Consider the following 21,385-nt stretch of genomic DNA (forward strand, 5'->3'; position numbering starts at 1 on the left):
CTCTTGCCAGGCAATCATATTTATTCATCCTCCCCAACATGTACCCTTGTCAAATTTGCAGATAACACCATGCTGAGTGGCGCAGTGACACACCTGAAGGACGAGAAGTGATCCAAAAGGACCCGGACAAGCTCAAGAATTGGGCCCATGGGAGTAATGACCAAGTACAAAGTGCTGCACTTGGCTCAAGCCACCCCTGGTATCAATCCAGGCTGGGGGATGAGCAGATGCAGAGGAGTTCTGCCAAGAAGGACTTGGGGGATGCTGTGGGTGAAAGGCTGGACATGGCCCAGCCATGTATCCTTGCAGCCCAGAAAGCCAAAACATGTCCTGGGCTGCATCAAAGGCGGTGTGGGCAGCAGGTGAGGGAGGGGATTCTGTCCCTCTGCCCAGCTCTGGTGAGACCCCACCTGCAGTACAGCATCAGCTCTGGGGTCCCCTGCACAGGAAGAACATTGATCTGGTGGAGTGAGTGCAGAAGGGGACACCTGGTTGATTAGGGGGATGAAGAACCTCTCCTATGAGGAAAAGCTTTGAGAAGTGGGTTTGTTCAGCCTGAAAAAGAGAAGGTTTTGGGGTGACCTAATTGTAGCCTTCCAGTGCCTGATGGGGACTTACAGGAAAGATGGGGCCAGAATATTTACAAGAGCATCTAGCAACAGGATAAGGGGAATGTCTTCAAATTGAAAGAGAATAGGTTTAGATTAGATAATTGGAAGAAATTATTTACTGTGAGGATGATGAGGCTTAGGAACAGGATTTCCAGGGAATCTCTGGAGGCTTTCAAGGACATGTTGGATAGGGCTCTGAGCAGTCCAGTCTAGTGGAAGATGTCCCTGCTCATGGCAGGAGAGCTGGAGCTACATGACCTTCAAGGTGCCCTTCCAGTTCCAACTGTTCAGCAATTCTATGATTGAAATGTCTGACTTATGAAAAATCTGCAATTTATAGATGGGTCATAGATTATTGGAGGATCTTTAACCAGATATAACTGAAAATATTACTTCACAAGAAAATCTTGCCCCTGTGAGTAGAAAGACAATGACATTGCAGTAACAAAAACTGTAATAAAATTATTTTGAAATCAGTGGTAAAATTCTGACTGATTTTAAGGAGTGAGGAGGTAAATCACTAGATTACTTAAAAAAACACTTTTTAAAAAATTAGTTCTTGGGTATTTAAAGATGCACTGCTGGAATCTGGTCAGCCATTTTGCAGCTATCTCTTTTTTCCCCTATTTTTCCCCCCCTCTTGCCCCATCCCCACTTCCTGCTCCCTTACCCCCTTACCCCCTCTTTTCTTTGCCCTCTTTCCTGCATCCCCTTCCCTGCCTTAAACCAGATTGCCCTGACATCTTCCTTTCATGATACAGTTTTTGGGAACCTTAAATTATATGTTTATTTCCTCTGCTGCTATAAACTTATTTTGCAAATATCCCTGTCTTTTGAAGGTTTTGTTGTTTTTTTTTTTGTTTGTTTGTTTGTTTGTTTGTTTGTTTGTTTGTGAACTGCAGCCCTGAAAGCCCAGATAATCATGTTATCCAAAAGAAAACAGGCCCAGTATGAAGTATGAGATGGAACCCTTCTTTGGGCAGTAACACATGTTTGAGCTATATTAGATTATTACATGATAGAGATATAATCTAATGTAGTGAGGTCTTCACTGGGTACCAGAGGATCCAGCTGCCATTTTTGACTGCCCTGCTGCTATGTGAGATGGCTGCTGGCAGTCACTTCACTTCCTTGCAGCTTAGTTCCATCTCTTGTAATAACAAGGATATTATTTCTATGCCCCTCTTTCTACCTTTCTGAGTTCTGTGGATGTAAAATATTAAACTTGTGAAACAAAGAAGGTGTGTATTGAGAACAGTGCAACTTCTCTATAAACCACTGAAATAGATCAGTAACTATGACCTTCTAGCAGATTTAGACTAAAGTAGCTTGCAAAACAAAGAAACCCCTTATTATACAGATAGAACTGAGACACAGATGCAAAATACCATTTCTCATTCCACACTAAATAGACAATAAAGCCGAGAATATAACCTGTATTTTCTAACTTCTGAACTAGTCCTTTTCATCAACAGCTCTTTAAGCTGCTTCTAATACGTGCCATATTTCTCTACCTTCCACTTGCTCTGCCACTCAGAGTCCCAGGTGGGTGGCAAATCATCCTAAAATTCTTTCATTAAGAAAATAAAGCTCCCAGCATCTTGTTTTCTTAATTCAGAAGAATAAAGAAATCTTTGCTACACATTACAGACACACATTGTTCTTCCTAAATTGATCTTCTCTTAAAAAACCTCTGATTGCTACTATGCTGCATTTCACATGCAAATATATTGCATTCCTTTTTTACTTGTTCATAGTTTAATTGGAGAACAGCAGGTGATCAAAATCACAGTAGTAAGAAAGGTGTGCTTCTGTAGAACAGATGAAACTTCCATTTAAATCCTTACAGGGGTGCTTTTAGCTTTCTCTATCAAGCAGCCTTGCCACTTTCAAATCCCATAGCTATAAAATTGAAGCAGAGTCTTACCTGTCTTGTAAGTTCCCTCAATCACACATGCATGATGAGAAATCTTAGGCCAGTTTTCTCTCTTGTTTCTTTGTACTTGTCCTGGTTTTTTCCCCTACCAAAGCCTTATCACAAGAAAGCATATGAACTTAAAGAGAAAAATCTGTTTTCCTTTCACTAGATAATTTTTTTAAAAATTAATTATCAGCAATGGCACACAATTGTGGTCCAGGTTTGAAGAAACAGATAAAAATGTAATATAAGAAGAACAATCAAGTAACCTACATAAATTGTGTAAGATATTTAAGAATAGAAATGCTTTTTAAATTAAATATGGCACCTATTTGTACTAGGTGATTATGTTTCAGACATATCTTTATACCTGTGTAATAGTTCCTTCTGAATGATTGCCCATGATTTGTCTCTCTGGAGTCAAACTGTATTTTCTGAGTCTTAATAAGCCTACAGGTTGCTCTTTCTGGCAAATCATGAATGAGGCAAATAAAAACAAGTAGGAAAGAATGAAGATGGAAGAAATATAAAACACAGCAAAAATATGCCATTTTCTTTGTTCTGTGTTTTTTGTACTTTCTCACTTTGTTAGGATTTTTCACTCTTTTTTCTAATCATTTTTCCATACATCTGTCAAATGTGGACCTATCACATATTTTTCAATCTTTAAAATATATGTTAATACCAAAAAATCTTAACAAACTGCTAGAGACTGTCAAGAAGCTGATAACTCAGTATTGTTAATAACAGCATAAGTTGGAAGATTTTCATCATGTGATTGTTTTAATATGAGATATCTTTAATCAAATACATTTACAGGCAAAAATGTGAATAAGTATACATATCTTTCCTGCCTTGTATGTAAAGTAATTTGTATTCTTAGTGAGGAGAAGAGGAATGAATATTAGCCATTAACACAGATATTTTTGCTTTTCCTAAAAATCAGTAATTAGCGAAAGCTCTGACTTCAATGACTGTAAGTAAACCTTAGCCTGGAATGAAGCTTATGTTTATGTCAACATTTCCTAGAGTCTTTATTAGCAGGATTAAATCAATGTGGAGGATTTCCTCAAGTTATCTGTAGGGCTATGAAACTCCCAAATTTGCCCTACTTACAGTTTAAGCATATTTAGTGCTGCTTGTTTTACACAATTGCTGCTATGAATTACAGACACAACTGTGTTTTGTTATGTTAGCTTTAAATAGTAAGCAAGAGTGATTTTTTTTACTTATGTAGTACTTTCTGGGAAAATCTTATACACACTCCATTGCTCTGGAGTGTAGATTTAAGGTGATGGCATTCAGACCACCTTTGGTTCATTACCCTTTGCATATTAATGTGTTCTGACTATGTAACATACATTAACATTTGAACTTATTACTATTTTAAAATCATATTTGACTGAGAAACAGAGGTTTCAAGGACATTATATTCCTGCAAGGTTCATGAAAGTTTAAAAGAGGACAAGAAAGATGAACTAAAAATTCTTATCTAATACAAGGAGATAATCTACAAAGGAGAATAACACTAGAAGTCAGACTTAATAAACTGTGGATATGTGCTTTTGGGGCTACCTTGTCTATGGTTGGGTTGGAGGCTGAATGTGAATTCTTATCTGATGTGTCTTTTAATATTTATTTACAATATCTGCTTTGTATTAATGTAATTTCATTTAGTGACATCTGGAATATAATTAAGCAGCCAATGCATTTTAGATTCAGTAAACGTTTTCTAACTCTGGCTATATATGAAAAAGAAAAAATAATATCTTTCCTCTATTTATCTGTTTACATATATTTTTTTTCTTATAAGAACATTTATTTCCCAAACATAAAACATTTCTATCTAAATATGAAAATTAATAACAACAACAACAATAATAAATCACAATCATTCATAGGTTTTGGGGATATCTCCAGCTGAAAACATCACCTGGCTGACAGGAACCTAATGAAATTCAACAAGTGTGAAGTACTGCAACTGGGAAGGGGTAATTTCACACATTAGTAGGATATTGGGTCAACTTTCTTGAAAGAAGCATAGCAGAAGAGGACCTGTGGGTCCAGGTGGATGCCAAGCTGAACATGAGATAGAAGTGAGCAAGCTTTTTGCTGTTTCATGCCAGAGTTAGGAGAAGTATTGTCAGCAGGTTGAGGAGCTGAGTGATCCTTCCCCATTATTCGGCAATGGTGAAGCCACACTTGGAGTACTGTGTTGAGGTCTGGGCTCTGCACTACAAGGGAAAATATATGGAAGGTCTGGAGAGAGTCTGATTAAGGTGACAAAGACAATGAAGAGACTGGTTCATCTCTTCTATAGGGAGGAGATGAGTGACATGTGACTGTTCTTCCTGGAAAAGAGAAGGCTTGGGGGAACTCATTGCATGGGATGTTTGAATGAAGGTGCAAAGAGGAAGGAGCCAGGCTCTTCAGTGTTACCCAGTGACAGGAACAGAGGCAGTGGGTACAAACTGAAACACAAGACATGCCATCTGAAGGTCAGCTAACACTTTATTGCTGTGAGTGTGTGAGTGTGACTGACCCCTGATGATAGCTGGCTAGAGAGGTCTTGGAGTCTCTCAGCCATCTCCCTAGAGATTTCAAAAGTTGTCTGGACAGAGTGCAGGTCAGCCAGCTGTAGGTGGCCCTGCTTGAGCAGGATCAGAGATGTCCAGAGGTCCATGTCAACTTCAACTGTTTTGTGATTTTCATAGCAGTCATATTTCTGTATCATCAGCTTATTGATATAAAGCGTTAATGTGACTGTAATATTTTGGGACCCTTCAATCCATGGACTCCAGGTTTTCACAGACTCACAGGAGTTTGGAAGTGATCTCTGAAGAATGAGTAAAATGCTGAGTGTAAAATCAGCTAGGGCAGGTTGCTTTGGGCTGTGCTCAGCTGAGTTTTGGTCATCTCTGAGGATGCAGAAAACACAGTCCTACTAGTCAGCTTGTTCCAGTGTTTGGAAAGCATCACTGTAGACAGGCAATTATTTTTTTCTTAAGTTTGAATGGAATTTATTACCTTTGAGCTTGTGCTGATTCCCTTTTGAATTTTCGATCCCTACCAATGACAGTTCTTTGTCTCTTTCTTCGGTAATGCCCACACATAAAGTATTTGTACATATTCATAAAACTATCATGTGTCTTTTCTTCTCCAGGCTGAACAAACTCAGTCATATAGTCAGTCCCTTCATTGTCCTCCACTGGATTTGCATGTGCCATGTCTACATTTTATTGGGGGTTCAGAATAAGACAATTCATATTACATAATTACTTCAGAAAATATCTTGCTGTCACAGAATAAATCCTGGATGTTTTAAATAGCAGATAATAGTTTAAAACTGCAGATGTATCAATAAAAGACACTGCAACTCTCTGTCAGAAAAAAAGATTTCTGAAAAGCATACTGGCATTTATATTCTTAGAGTAATAATCTCCCAATAGTCTTTGAGATGAAACATGGAGTTAATAAGGTCTTTTTACATGCCTTCTTTTTCTTATGTTTTAAAAAGAGAAATCAAATAGCTTTTTTTAGAGGCTTCTTGTTAATTTTTGAAACAATTGAGGAAAAATATTTCAGCCCTCATTAAAGAATGCTGATTAACTTTATGTCTCTAGATATTTTCATAATTCACCTTAATTTCATACTTTAATAATACTAGGGATCAGAAAGCAAGAAGGAACAGATGTTTTAGAGATTATGAATCAAAATACTAACCCAACCTGTAATAACAAGGAGAGAAAGCTAAATACCTTTCTGAACATTCATATAGTTAGTAAAACTGTTGCAGAGATATAGGTCTTGATTCTGCTGATATATTTTCATATTAAGCAGCACTTTCCTTCCAAATTCAGTGTTCTCCCATAGCTTTTCTTATAAATCTTCTGAATCAAAATATTAGTTTAGGATTTCTCTGTTGCTTTGTTGTCCATTCATCCGAAGTTAAGACTTCAGTGAAAGGAGTTAAGGCAGAACACAATTATGTTTTGAACATTTATGTGTTATATGAAATATTTCTTGTGTGAAATATGAACTTAAGTTTGATGTCATTTTTCCTGTCATGATATACCTCCTGAGGAAGTATATCATGATCATAGATTGAATTATAGAAATAGAACTACCCTTAGTACTTGGAATTACAGACATGGTATAGCATGCTCAGTTTAACACAGAGTTGAAATAGAAGTGTTACAGAGTGGTGGGAGCCAGCTTACTCTGTATTCTTGGTACCTCCAGTGCTGTTAGCATTCCTGTCTAAAGAGATTTATTTCATTTACTTTAGTGAGTGTTGGATTGGACCATGAAGGAGGTAGTCAAAACTTCTAGATCACAACTGTTAGCAGGATGCTCATAAACAGTTCAGTCAGCATAATATTGTTGGATCCTACACCATGGAAAAAGGGTAGGAGGTTTCTGGAAAACTCAGTCATCTGCACTGTGTCACACAGTCAGTGGGACTACTCACATTTCATCTCGTTGTGCAAATGCAGGTTGCTGCATGTGCAGGGAGAGCACCCCCTTTTTCTTTCCTGTCCTGTATCCCAGACTGTAGAAAGCTCTTTCCTGATACTGAGACATGCTGGGGGATTTCTTTGGACATCAAAGCAAAGGTTTATTGAAATCTTATTCTTGCACTTCATTTTCTCTTTCTCTTCTACTGAAAAGGATGACAAATAACAGGGCCCACTGTGGAGGTCACTGAGGAAATGATGCTGAGAATTCACTCCCTGGACAAAGGTAAGGCTTGCCTGTCACCACAAAGTTGTTAAGAGTATGAAAGCTATCTTCAGTGAGATGGTAAGAGATGGGGACAAATGTTATTCACAGTCTTAGTCTTTCATAAAAAAGGGTTTTCCTGTTCTTTCAACTTTTACCTGGGGTCAAGGACATTTGTCTACCATACCTTGATTTTTTTCCCTGCAGAAAAAGTCAAAGAGAACTTTCATTGTGATCAACTGTTCTTTTTTTCTTTACAGCTCTCAGTGAGGTATTATTATCTTGCAGGTGCAGAACTGGGGAGTGAAGGGCCTGGGTGACTTGTTCCTGGCCACCTACTTGTTCAGGAATGAATCAAACCCACATTTTTGTTTTTCTGCAGGGCTATGCCCCTTGTCAGATAGAGAATGGCTGCAATGCAGTAGCCTTTATGGACATTCCTGGCCATGCCATATTTCCCTGATTCACTGGGCAGATAGGTTCTGAAAGATTTATTTGAATCTGACTTAATATTTTAAACAAAATTCAGAAACTATGAAGTAACTCAGTGTGGGGCAGAGTACATAAGAATGTATTTTCTTTTACTGCTTTCCTCTTCCTACTGAGTTCCTCTATCACCTGGTAGCATCTCCTATACATTCCTATTTACTATCTACATGGTCTATACTAAATAAAAAATATCAGCTATGCTTTCAAAGTCGTTGAAATGGGGCCCTGGAAACCAGGTTAAGCAGCCCAGACCTTGATGAATACTATGCTCCCCCGGTAACATTCCCTTAATTTACGTTTCCTGATTTCTTGCACATTCCTCTTTTACACTGTTTCTCAATTCCTTGGCAGTCTAAATAAGTTATAGTAGAAAATGGAACTGTGAATGGAAACAAATCTTCAAATTAGGCCTAATCCTCTCAACTCTTAATAGCTGGTGGAGGCCTGCCTCTCACATGTCTACATAGAGAATGGGCTGACAGGAACAGGAGGTGTGTACCTCTGCTTTCATTTGTTTTTTTGGTTTTTTTTTTTTTTTGGTGTGGATTCTCTAATAAGCAGATTTACAAAATCCAGTTTCGGATTGATGTGTGTAAAGCTGAAATTTTGTAGGAAGGGTGGGACTTCTTTATTTCATTTGCATATATTTACCCTTGGAACAGAAGTCATTTATATGAATTTCCAGGAGGACTGTAAAGGTTATCCAAAGGCTATCGTTCAAAGGGAATTCTCATAAGATATGTATGCAAAACATGCCTATGCTGTCACAAGCAGGTAATTTCACATGCAAAAATATGCTGTTATAGATTATGAAAAACAAGCTGTCATTCATGCAAGCCATGGTTTACTTGTGCAGTTAATACTGCAGATTCAGCTAGGAAGAGACACCTGCAGAAGACCATCTAAGTCATCAAGTCCATTTGTCATAAGTGCAGTCATTACAAGTATAGTCCAAATGACTTCATGAAACACCTCTTTGGTGCACTCAGCATGCTACAGAACTGGTACCTCTAGGTTAAATATCAAATGACATAAAAAACTGCAGTGGACCACATGAGAAGGAGTTGGTGTGTTCAAAGATATTGCCAGTGTCCTAGATTCTTCCACTGTAGTTCTGTGAATGGCATATGGTGCTAGACAGCCCACTTTCCATGGGGAGGCTTTCCGATTTCTTGGAGTTTCAAAACTGGACTAGACAAGACCCTGCTCTGTTTGGTCTGGCTGGCCCTGCTGTGAGCCATAGTTGGTCTAAATGACCTCCAGAGGTCTCTTCCAACCTAAATTGCTTTTATATGAATTTCCAGGAGGACTGTAAAGGTTATCCAAAGACCATTGTTCAAAGGGTACAGTTCTTTTACTGTTCTCAGCTTCAGAACTTCTGTATGAATTGAAGCACTCACATGATTTTCCACTAATTTGCTGTGGGCCAAGAATTATTTCAACTGTCGATATCCTTCCTTAGTTTGGGATATCCTTTTGAGGGTCTGAAAAATCTCTAATTTTTGAGCCTTACTCTAAGGAGTAAGTTCAGGAGTAAAGATGGGAGTGAGATAAATGAGCATAGAACAAGACTAAATGTTAGTGTTTTCATCAGGTCATGAAAAAAGGCGCTTTTGACTTACTGTATATTAAATTAAACACATCAGCCTGGTTCTGTTGTAGTACAAGGCAAATGCATGGATGAAAATCCTGAGGGTAGAATGACTTCTCTATACCTTATGTAGTACAACACTCTAAAGTTGTACATTGCTGAAATTTGAGCAAACACCCTCCGAATTTTGAACTTGACATCTATACTGTTTGCTTGAAGGAAAATGTACATACATTAGATGGAAAATGTGCTTGTGGGGCACCCTGAAATCAGTTTCAAATTTTGATTGAAACCAGTGATAAAATTTAGAATTTAGAATTGTTTGAATTAGCAGAGCTGGTTTAGGAATTCAGCTGTGGAACTCCTTAGGAAAGTTTTCTTGCCCTTGTGTAAGCCTAGAAGAGATCTGGTCAACTCAACCAAACATAGTGCTCTAAGAATGGTTCCATGCATCATAAGATTGGACAGGTCTTCTTCATCAGTGAGCATTTGTGCTGATAGTTTAATTCCAACCAAACTCAGCAGAAAAGGAAGCACCCACATCTAGCTGATTTAATTTTTTAGAGCATAATTAATTAAACTAGTATCTGTGATCTGTTAATTAAAAGAATGAAATCTGAAATTAGATTTTTGGTAAAACAGAAAATGTGGACTTGGCAAAAGTTTTAAAACTCACATAAGGCTTCTGATAAATTCACATTGGATATGCAGTTATTTGGGGGGTGGGGTAGAGGTTAAAAGAGGGTCTTTTATCACCCCCACAAAACCATCTGTGAGCCTTTTTTTATCTGACAGGCAGTAGAAGAGGAGGAGATGTGTAGGAAAAATTAAATGTTCACATTGTTCAGCAACAAGAAAGGCATGTGTCTTAGAAGCTCTCTTATCCGAGCTTCTGCCTTCCTAAAAGCCCTATAAGCCATATTTAGGTTGTGTCCCCCTGAAGTAGCCTTAAGGAACTTTTCTAGCAGAGATTTCAACGTGTCCAATTACAGTCTGAGAGCCTGATCCAAATATCACTGAAGTCAGTATCTCCACATTCCATCTCAGAGATTGTAAATAAGGGGGTGGAAGTCAAATGTGCGAAGCCACAAAAGTATTCTCCCCTTTAAGGCACATGCAACTAAAAAAATAAATCTCTGATATGAAAACAAACATTACCAGAAGAAGATAATGTTGCAATATATAACATTATTCAACATGCTAAATCCTGCATTTATTCAGAGAATTTGTCACATCACCTAGTTTATAGATTTTTTTAGAAGTCCTTAGACATCTATATGTTGCGTTTATCCAGCTATTCAGAATACTGGGATTGGTGATTTTCCAGAGAAAAATCCCATGAAAAGGTAAATCCATGTCATATGATGTGGTAGCAGGTGAACTAAAATTATACACACATACAATATGCAAATATTGTCTATGGCATTAATATATAAATACACGTATGTAAGAAAATGAAAGGGGAAAAAAAGTGGGAACAATGTTCAGGATTGGTAGCTACTTATACAGGAATATCTCTAGAAGAATTATGCCATTGATTCTTAGAATATTATTACAATTTAATTATATATGTCTATCAGGGTGACACTCAAGAAAAAACATTTTGAACATTTTTTAATAAATGATTTTATGTATTTGAAAATATCCTGTTGACATTGTTTGCCCAAGCAGTTGTCTCTCAAAAACAGTCAAGTAGGGCTTTGACCCAGCTTCCAAATAACTCATCACTTGAAAAGCAAAAGAAGCCAAAAAGAAAATAATGTCTGAATCAAACACAAACATGCATAAGCACAGACACACAATATGCTTATTTATCACAGCAGGTATTCTCACTAGTGTCGTATATAAGACTAACAGATATATTCCTGTGTTTGTGCATGAGTGCAACACAACAGACACACTATAAGAACAATGTGTCTACAAGCTGGAAGTATTTCTACATGCTCTTCCTGTAGAAACAACAACATTTTCATGAGTATCTTAGAAATCATGTATCTTTAAATTAAGAAGCATATTAAGAAAACTGATGAGGACATGGGATTTGAAGTACAATTTCAACAGCCTGTCTGGTCGTCTTTATCTTATATTTTAAGGAAGTAATAATTTCTGTCATATGCTGAAGATAAATGGATGTGGGAAAATGTGGGAAAATGTCAGGTTTTGTCTTCATGTTTAAATTTGATAACAAAAGACCTATGAACTGACAATTATTGATACTAATAACTAGTAGATGGATTCTTTTTAATTTACAGGTTTGGACTTTTCTTGGTAGGAACAAGATTAATCAGGTATTTCTAGCCTGAGATGTGGGTAAGAACACAGCAATTATGAAACTTTCTTTTAGGTTTATAGCCTGAAAATTTTCTCAATATATCAAATAAAAATATTTTTCTCTAATTGTTAAAAAAAATCACAATTTTAAATTGTTTTCCATAAATTTAATTTTATTAATAAGAAAAAACATTATCTCTAATTAAAGTAGATGAAAACTGCTTAGCATTATCCAATTCCTGATTTAAATCCTTGTGTTTTCCACCTACTGTTTGAAGAGTCTCTTTAGTTAAAAATTGTTTTTTTTGGTCTGAAAATATGTGGCATATGACACAAAGCTCTAGTTTATCAACTATCATGGTTTCAGTACTTTAATAATCTGCAAATATTGTGTAGTGACATTTCTCATGAAGAGATGAATTCCAGTGTCTCCAGAGCTGAATGACATCATGTTCTGGGGGGAGAGGGCTGGCAGACCAAAGTTTGTCTCTGCACTCTGGGCACCAGGAGCACCAGGAATATGCCTCAGCCACACATGCAGATGTGCCCAGAGACCTGCATGCTTTTAGCTCCATCAGTACCAGCAAACAAACAAGGCCAAGGCCTCCTTATTTCTGTTTCTGACTGGCAGGGAAACCTTATGGCTGAAGTGTCTGTCCCATGGCAGGAGGCTTCACCCTGACTGCCAGTAAATAGAACCTTGCATTGACTCTGTCATCAGCCGTGCCTGGTCTTCACCAGAGAGTAGGCAAAAAGAGAATGTCAGGGTTTGTGTACATTATTCAGATCTAATTTACCAGTATAGGCAAAGCCTTTTTTAAACAATTTCTTTCCTGAGATTTCCACTGAGATCAAGGACATTACCACACCAGAAGTCCAGGTAAATATGGGATAGGGTGTGACTAGTGATGTCTCCTGGGTGTCACCTGACTCTGTTGCTTTGAGAAACTAATTAATTTGCTTTATAGGACACAGATAAAAGAGTCTGACAACACCTATGTCTCTGCTTTGATGGAAATGCTTCCAAAGATAATAAGAACATAAATGTGTCACCTCAATTTATGCAGACATTGTGCATCTTTGCAGGTATCCAGGCAGAAGGGAGGCTAGGTCCACAGCCCAATAACATTCCCTGGCAAGTCTCCCTTCAACTCCTTAAGGTTTGAGTCATACTCAAAGTTGTGGAGTAGAGATATATATTGTTGTCCTGGTTCCAGCCAAGATAGGGATAATTTTTTGCAGCAGCTGGGAAGGAACATGGCCAGGACTCAAGGTTGCTCTATACAATTGCTGGGACTGGAGGCAGGGACTCTCTTCCAGGGATAAGGGGTTCCTTCTGGATGAGAAAACATGGTGGAGGGATGTGTCCAGTATTTTTTATTATCAGGGATGTTTGTCCATGTGAACAATTTATTTTCTTACATCTTTTATTATTAGTATTGTTGCTGTTACTGTTAATTTTCTTATCTCATTGCTGTTCCAAGTAAACTGTTCTTATCCCAACCCATGATATTTGCCTTCTGTACCTGTGGTTGGAGGGGACATGGGGAGCAGTGGGGGCACTGGGTAGGGATTGAATTCAGAAATCATGACAATGGTCTAGACAGGAAAACTGTGCTCACCTGTGGAGCAGTGTGGATTGTCACACTGCTCACTGAGATGAGCCCATGGTTTATGCCAAACCCCTCAAATGCTTCTGGGCATCATTGCCAGTTTTTCTTGCTCAAAACAGTGTTAGGGATCACATTAACATTAAACAGGACAGGTGCCACGGACCTTGTGCTCAATCATGGACTTGTAGACTTCACTATTACAGACAGTTGAAGTGGGTACCACCAGGAGTAGAAAGAGAAGAAGCTTGATTGCAGAGGAATGTGTTCTCCCTTTAATTCTAATGATTCCTGGCTATTTTTATGTACAGTAGTTGGTTTTCAGACTGATGAGAAAGAGTCTCATTTGTGCAGATGGGAAATGTTTATTATGCTAATAGTGTTCTGCATTGTTAGAGGAGATTATTAGACAGAGATGTTAGAAATGCCTCTAGTGGAATTAAGTAGGTGACAAGGTAAAACGAAGAGATAAATGACAACAGTGATTAGGAAATGGATTGTGCAAAGGAAGAAGGGAAAAGGACTACTTTTAAAACAAATTGTTTAATCAATGATGTATCAATGAAAAATATAGAAAAAGATAGTTTATCTGAATGACACCAGGCACTGCTTGTGAGATTACATGTGATGTTTAGTCTGGAGAAACCTGAGAGAATTGTCGAAATGATTGGTAAAGAGGAAAAACAGAACATTGGAATGTAAAGAAGCCATAGACTTGTGTCTAGGTTTGTGTTTTATAATTAATATAGTCCATCAAATAGCTATATGATGTATGGACAACTACATATTTAACATGAAATCTACTGAAATGTGCTATTCGTCTTCTCTGAACTTGAAATACACCAAGAAAATCAAACTTTACAGGTAGTCCTACAGGCTGTCTGGTCACACCAGTCTCTCCTAATGCCTAAAGAACTGCTGTTCTTTGGCATGTTGCTTCTATACCTACTTCCATTGTTTCAGCTGAAGATGGGATTTATGACTCCAATCTGAAAAATAGACATTTGTCTTTGTTTCTGAAGTAACACATGTCAATAACCTAACTGTGCTGTAAACTTTCACTATGTGCTTGATGGAAATCAATGCTCATTTATAAAGTGCTGCTGCAGCACTGCAGTTTGATATGATAGAACCAATGATGATAAATAAATGATTCAAGGAAGATGACTTTTTCCTTGTTTCCTTGTTTTGATCAGCAGTGAATCAATCCTGCCAATATATTGATTAGTCTTAATTATTCAGTACAGGTAAAAGCTTTCCTTGTTGTGTCAATTACCATCACACAGCATGTTTAATCATTGATCATTTTGGCTGTTCACACTTGCAGTGTGTGACAGATCGCTGAAGTTTCTTCGGCCATTTTGACTCCCTCATCATATGCCTGAAACTTCTATGAGAGGCAGGAGACTGAAGAACAGCAAATAGTTACAGTCATTAGCTGATAACAATTGTACTTGCTTGCATTCAAACTTTCCTGCTTTTGTACCTGGTAGTATAAGGATTGCTTTTTTCACCCTTGGTATTGAGTATATGTTAAACAGAGAATTCTGCTGGAACAAATGTTGCTCCTTTCAGATTAATTGTGAATAACATCTGTGGCTTCCTAGGAAAAATAATCATGAATACAAACATTTACTGACCAGAAAACCCGTGTTCACTAACATTAAAATAGGTTCCTCTATTTTGTTTGGAATGGGCACATGTGGGGTATCTTTTTGTGATTTCCAGAACAACTGCAGAACCTAATAATGCACCATCCAGCTTTCCTTTCTTCTGTTTTGATTGTGTTGATGGAGAACCAGGTTCTCTGGTCTACCTAGCCAAAATGGGGCATCCCTAAATGCATGGGTTGCTGTTGATATGCACACTGTTGCCATACCTGAGTGCCTCACAGACTTCAAATTCTCTGAGAGGAGCAAGTACAATATCTCCTTTCACAGACAGAAAAGTAGATCTAAGAAATGCTCCATAACTTGTCTAATGTCACATAAGAAGACTGCAGTTGAACAGGGAACAAAACAAATCTTCTGGATTGTGGACCCTCAACAACCAGGACTTAAAACACCCTTTCAGGTTGATAATATACCTGAAGATGCACTCAAAAGATACTTGAGCTATGAAGCACATCAATAAGGTCATCTTCCATAAAGGGGTGCCCAGGATACAGTATGTGTGCTCAGCTTTTTGGTGCTTGATAGGAGGAGAACAGGAGAAGGAAAGGCTGTTTCATTCATACTGAAATGAAGCTCAGAACAGATTGTGCATGAATGTGATTTTTCATGATGGTGGAGATGTGAACTGGTGTAAGCAAGGAGGAATCACCTGTGTCCTGTTGTGATAAGTTCTTTATTCTTCTCATTTCTGACACTGAAGATCAGGCAAGAAAAACTCATTGGGTGTCCCAGCAGGAAGGGATGGGCTCTCTCTCTGATGGGAAGACAGTAAGAGACATTTCTTTCAGAGTGGGAAGCTCCTATTTTAAACACCATCAGTTTTGATGAGACTGCTTAGTGATGATCGACTGTTTCTTGTTGTAAGAAGTAAAAACATTTAACATGAGGGCCTACACAGCCTATACATGAGCAGCTATTCTTTTTTGTCTCCCTATAGAAAGATTGGAGCAAGGTGATCTTTACTTCAAGCCACACCAATAAGGAGGAGTAAAGTTACACTGTGGAGAATATTTCTGTACCAGAAGTGTTTTCATGAATCCAATTTGCGTCTGATGATGCACATTTTTTGCAATACAATAATTTAATGTCTTGTTTTCCCAACAGCTGAAACAGCCTTACAAGAAAACTTCTAAGTTGAGAATAGACAAAGACACAATGTCCTCTTTTTGCAAGTCAGGCTGTTCCCACACTGTCACAAAAGCATTGTCACAGGCTAAACCTCCAACTGGGACTCTGACCTCTGTCCTTCCTGGACAGTAAAAGCATCAGTCAATACTTGAGACCCCTGCAAACAATGGGCTTTGGTGAGAGTACCCTAAAGCCTCTAACACTTCAAAAATCTGGTCACTGGGAAAAAAAGAAGGCATCCCTGGCTGAATTGCTGTACAATATGAGTGTCAAAAATAACCACTTAACCTATTTCTTCTGTAAATAAGGTGACTGTGAGGTCGATAAAATGTTGTCTCAGTCACTTCATTTTCCTGGATCTCTCCCTGGCTTCAGATTTACATACATCACAGACAGAAGATCTTTTGGGGAAATACAGATTTTGCAAATATTTTGGGATTCTTATCAGGGAAAACTAACATAACATTTTGGGATTAAGAAACCTGAATTGGAGCTGCAGCATTTGATTCTGGACAGGTTTTACTTTTGCTTATGTTCAAGTGACCTGCCAAGTCACCTGCTTAAAGTTTTGTTTTGGATATTTTGGAATCTGGAGATTTGTGGTAGAAAATAGAACATGAGAAATACAGGATACTGCTGTAAGTAGTCCAGGTAATGCCAATTCTTAAATGGAGCAAAAATGTACCATGATGATTCAGTTTAACAAACTGAAGTTAAAAATTGCATTAAAGTAATATTTTTGTAGTGTATTTTAAATTTTTTACATTATGCCTTTTCCATTCCCTTAAAGAGAAGTTTTTATAATTTGCATCCATCACAGGAAGATAAATGTTCCACAGTAGAAAAATTCCCATTTCTATTTGTCAGTTGCAGACCTGGCAACAATTCTGTGTACTTTTTGACTTTTCAGGATTAATTTATTGCATTTAAAAATGAAACAGTCAGCCTGATTAAACTCTACTTAATAGAACAAGCCAGCATGCATAGAAAATGTCTGAAAATATTTATCTGAATTATTGTAATTTTTAATAGGTCTTGACATTGGCTGGCAAAGAGTAGATGTATTGTGTTTACTTGGTTAGCCAAGTGCTTACCTTTCCACTAGATAAAGAGGAGATGACAGTGGTTCTCTAGAGCAAGTGGTGAATTAGAGTGAGGGCTGAGTTGTCCTGAGAGGGGGACCACAGGATCCCTTAATGCAATTACAAACCTAATTACATGCTCTTCTCCTATGTTCAATCAATATATGCATGGAACAGATATACACAAGTATTCTATTCTGCTGGTGACTTTTTCAGTGCCTCCAGAAAAGCTCAGAGTAACCACACTCCTAATCCAGCTGTCTCAGAGCCTTCACATGGATGAACAATTCCAGATTGCCATCTGCCTAAAATTGAATATAGAGCTGCTAGTCTCTTCTAGTAAAACTCTGCAGACATATTTCTGTATTTTCACTCTCCTTTGGGATGATCAGGGAGCTTATAAATTTTTTTGGTGGAGAACAGAAGGAGAAAAAACAAGGCATGAGGTAAGGGATTTTTTGTTCAAATCCCTGCTCTGAAAAGCACATTGTGACAGAAAAAAAAATTGCTTTGGGAATTAGTAAAAGGTAATTCATGAGCCAGCGTGAACATGTTGCTTTCCTGCTTCATTCTATGCCAGCTCCCTAGGATTTCAAAGTTTGAATCAAAGTTTCTGCCTTCTGTTAAAATTTTTTGTGAGTTGTTTTTCTCTTTTTGAAGGATTGCATCTCTTCCATGGTAATCAGAGAATCTGATAGGTACTTTCCACCAGAGAAGCTGCTCCTGCCTAAGAACAAGCTGGTGAACAATTACTTGTCCCCAAATATTAGTTCCCATTCCCTAAAAGAGCCCTGCTGAGACTTCCACAACAGAATAATTTTGTAGGGTACATGGTATGACTTCACTAAAAGAAACTTACACTTACAGAACTCTTCAAAAAAGTTAAAAAAAATTAAAAGTTAAAGACTGTGCATACATCCTAGGCTTAGTGTTCAGAAAGATTTATTACTGGTTTCAATGTGTATATTTAAAGTCAGACTGGTATGTGTTTTTAAAGTAGTAAGGCAGACATCAGAAAGTTAACAATTTAATAACAGGTTGCCTAAGAATGCCAGAGGTTTGTCTGTGATCTGAAGGTAATTGACATCTATTATTCTTCACTTAGGAGCAATGGCCCACCCCAGTAGCAATGAACAGACAAATCACAAAGTATCATGTTCCTTCTTGATTGAACAACTTCAGGGGCCCATGGTTAACTGCATGGCCTCTTGTTCAGCTGCAAGAGTGTCTTTTTATTTGTTCGAGGAAGTGCCCAATTGAATATGAAGGTGAAAGAGAGGCCATTTCTCTTTTCTTTTTTTTTCTTTCCCTTTTCCCCCTCAGCCTCAGAAAGGTCAGGAGCCTGCTTCATCAGTCATGCTTAATCAGCTGATGAAAACACTGCTGATGCATGAGGTTGTGGCTCCTCTATTTTAAGCATAAATCTTAATGGAAGAATCATTCTGTAATGTGTTACTTCCTGAAATGTGGAGCTGCTCTTTTAGGAGTCTGCTGCAGGCTTTTGGTAGCATGGGTGTACAGTGTTTCTGGAGCTCTCCCAGGGCACCACGCTTTTGTTGGGTGATATATGTGACAGCTTCCCAATTGCGTATGATAAGGCATGTCGCCTCAGACTCCAGCAAAAGGCTGTAACAAAAGGACTAGACGTCCCAACTGGAATGTGAAACAAGTCATCATGACTGCAGTTAACAGGATGCTGCTGACTGAGGAACAAAGATGGGAGTACATTGCTATTGCTAAAATGAAATTGCTTGTTCCCCTCCAACGCATCATACTTCTGATTTGAAGTGTTTGTGGAACAGTTGAAAAATGCTGTATATCTAGTTAAGGTTGGCAAGAGATGTGCAATCATTGATCTAGAGAGGGAGATAGAATTAGTGGTCCTGGCTGGTGAATCTGGCTCAACATGCTGAGAGACAGATACTGTGCCACACCTTGTCAGAAGTGCACACATCTTTAAAAACCCTTCTGAAATCATTGTGGTAAAAGATGTCTTTTCACTAAAAGCCTGACATGTCCTAGTTCTTGGTCTTTAGATATGACATATTTTGTATATGCATGCATTCCTTCTCAGGAAGAAGACCCTACAAAGAAAAAGCTGCAGCATGACAAGATGCAGTGCTTTTTCTACTGTCATTAAAAGATACTCAGAAAGCAAAACTTTTATGAGTTGCAACATAGAAATATGAAGTCCACGATAGTCATAGATACTGCATTTTGTTACAGGATGGAGGAAAAGAATACTCAGCCTCACAAAAAATTAAAGTAGTCTACAGAACTTCTCCTTTTTAATGAGCTTAATCTCCCAGAAACACATGGTTGGAAAAAAAAAAAAAAGAAACCAATACATAGGAACTTTGTGTAGGCTCAGAAATTGAGAGGCCTTGATGTGGTCTGTGTCAGTTATTCTGACAGGAAAATGTTTGCTACAGGACTAGCTGGATTTCATAAAAGTTTTCTCCCCTAGGTTGATGTGCAATTAAATGGTTCATCATTGTTTTAATGTGTGAATCAAATTTTTGAAGTCCAGCACTAAGCAAGAGAGAAGTGCAACAAAGAACCTTCACATCTAACCTCTACCCCTGTGTTTCTCAGTATATCACATTATTAAAGAAAATGCAAGTGAATATGCAGGCAATAGATGTATTAGATGTATGGAGCACTCATCAGCTCTCCCCTGGCACACAGAGAATTCAAGGCCCTTGTGCTTGCTGGAATACTGCCAGTACTTTCCTCTTTTCTTGAACCTGGAAATGCTAGCTTGAGCAGAACATACATGGTGTACCTTCAGAGAAGCTGCAGAGCATTTAAATCGACAAACACTGCAGATGGGCATTATGGCTCTAATGGCTCTAATGCAGCTTTTCCAAACACACAATCTACAACTTCAAGGAGTCATAGGCAGTTCTCGTTTCTGGAGCTAAGCCAGAAGCTCTTTTTGCAACTACATGTAGAGTTGCATCTGGAAAGGACTAGGGAACTGGTATCCTAGTGACAAAATGCAGTTCTGCATGTTACAGCAATGTCCCAAGATTGAGTACTGTGTTCTCCTGTGCATGATTCATGTTGCTTGTTCTCCACCTACTGGTGGCATTTTTAAGGCTTAGAAGCCCTAATGCCCCTCCTATAAGTGCTGTGGAGGTTACCATTACTTAACCCCATAAAAATATGCAATCAGCTAATTGGAAAATTCTAGTTAAGCCTGTGCTCATGGTGCATACATCCATTTATGAAAGGCACTTGTCTTTATGACCAGCCTGCTTGCCACTGGAGAGCAGCAATGGGTTTGGACAAGCTTTCCTTTCCCAGCCAGTGGAGCATGATGGCGCTGGATGACTCTGTTGATGGCTGGCTTGTTGAAGGCAAATTTTCAAATGCAGACACCCATGGTTCCTTAGTTTCAGCTGCCTATTTGTTCATGTTCCCCACTCTCAATAATCGCCATTTCAGAAAGAAAATGAACAGGGGTGAACACAATTATCATTAGGAAAAATGATGACAATTAAATATAATTAATAAACACTCCTATTACAGGGCATATGCATGCTGTGTGTCTAAACTGGACTGAGTCTAAAAATTAGTACACCTCATTACCCAAATGATTTGGAATTACACAACACAACTTCCACTATTAATACAACTTAAAGAAATCCTCCATTTCTTTTCATGTATATCTGCTTCCAGAAAACTATGTGTTTTTTAGTCAAAGAATATTAGAATGAACATTGCTAATCACATCAGTCCAGATGGTTGGCTCTCTTCTTGCCAAGTGGAAGTATTGTAACCTATTTAATGTGCAATTTACATAAGCTCCATGTTAATAAAGATCCATGAGTTTGTGGACTTTTTGTCTACTCTTTTCTATGTCACGGGTTCAGCCCACAGAGGCAGAGCATAGCGCTCATGACTGCCACTGGTGCTGCCTGCTGAAGCCAGAGCTGCTCAGTACATTGCCCCCAACCTTTTGTCCCTGTCTTCTCACAGCAGTATGAGATCCTATAATTGATCATTATCCACTTTTGAAGTTAAAAGTACAGTTTGGAGCATATATGCCAAACCCACATAAATCTGTGGTAAAGGCTGGAGTGAAACGTATCTCAAAAGAAAATTATCCTGTTACTGTGTGCATTCAGCCTGCATTCTCGCACCAGCTGGAATGTATTAGTACTGTTTTGTGTTTATGGGCTTTTCATCTAAACCTTACACAATTTAATTTTCTCTGGAAATTTACTAACTTTGAGGCTACTGTGCACCCTGCTCTTCAGTCCAACCAGCATTTTTTGTGTAGCA

At 38.2% G+C, this 21,385-nt stretch overlaps 1 long non-coding RNA gene across 1 annotated transcript in view; it reads right to left on the reverse strand.

Annotated features, from left to right (window-relative positions):
• LOC144246014 (uncharacterized) overlaps window positions 1-21,385 on the reverse strand; it is a 100,272-nt gene that overhangs the window by 66,797 nt on the left and 12,090 nt on the right. Inside the window, exon 2 of the long non-coding RNA XR_013339616.2 lies at window positions 15,535-15,639. This is a non-coding gene — a long non-coding RNA (uncharacterized LOC144246014). The remainder of the gene's footprint in view (window positions 1-15,534; window positions 15,640-21,385) is intronic.

This window comes from Lonchura striata, chromosome 3, assembly GCF_050655825.1.
Source record: "Lonchura striata isolate lonStrDom1 chromosome 3, ASM5065582v1, whole genome shotgun sequence".
In the NCBI taxonomy this organism is placed as follows: domain Eukaryota; kingdom Metazoa; phylum Chordata; class Aves; order Passeriformes; family Estrildidae; genus Lonchura; species Lonchura striata.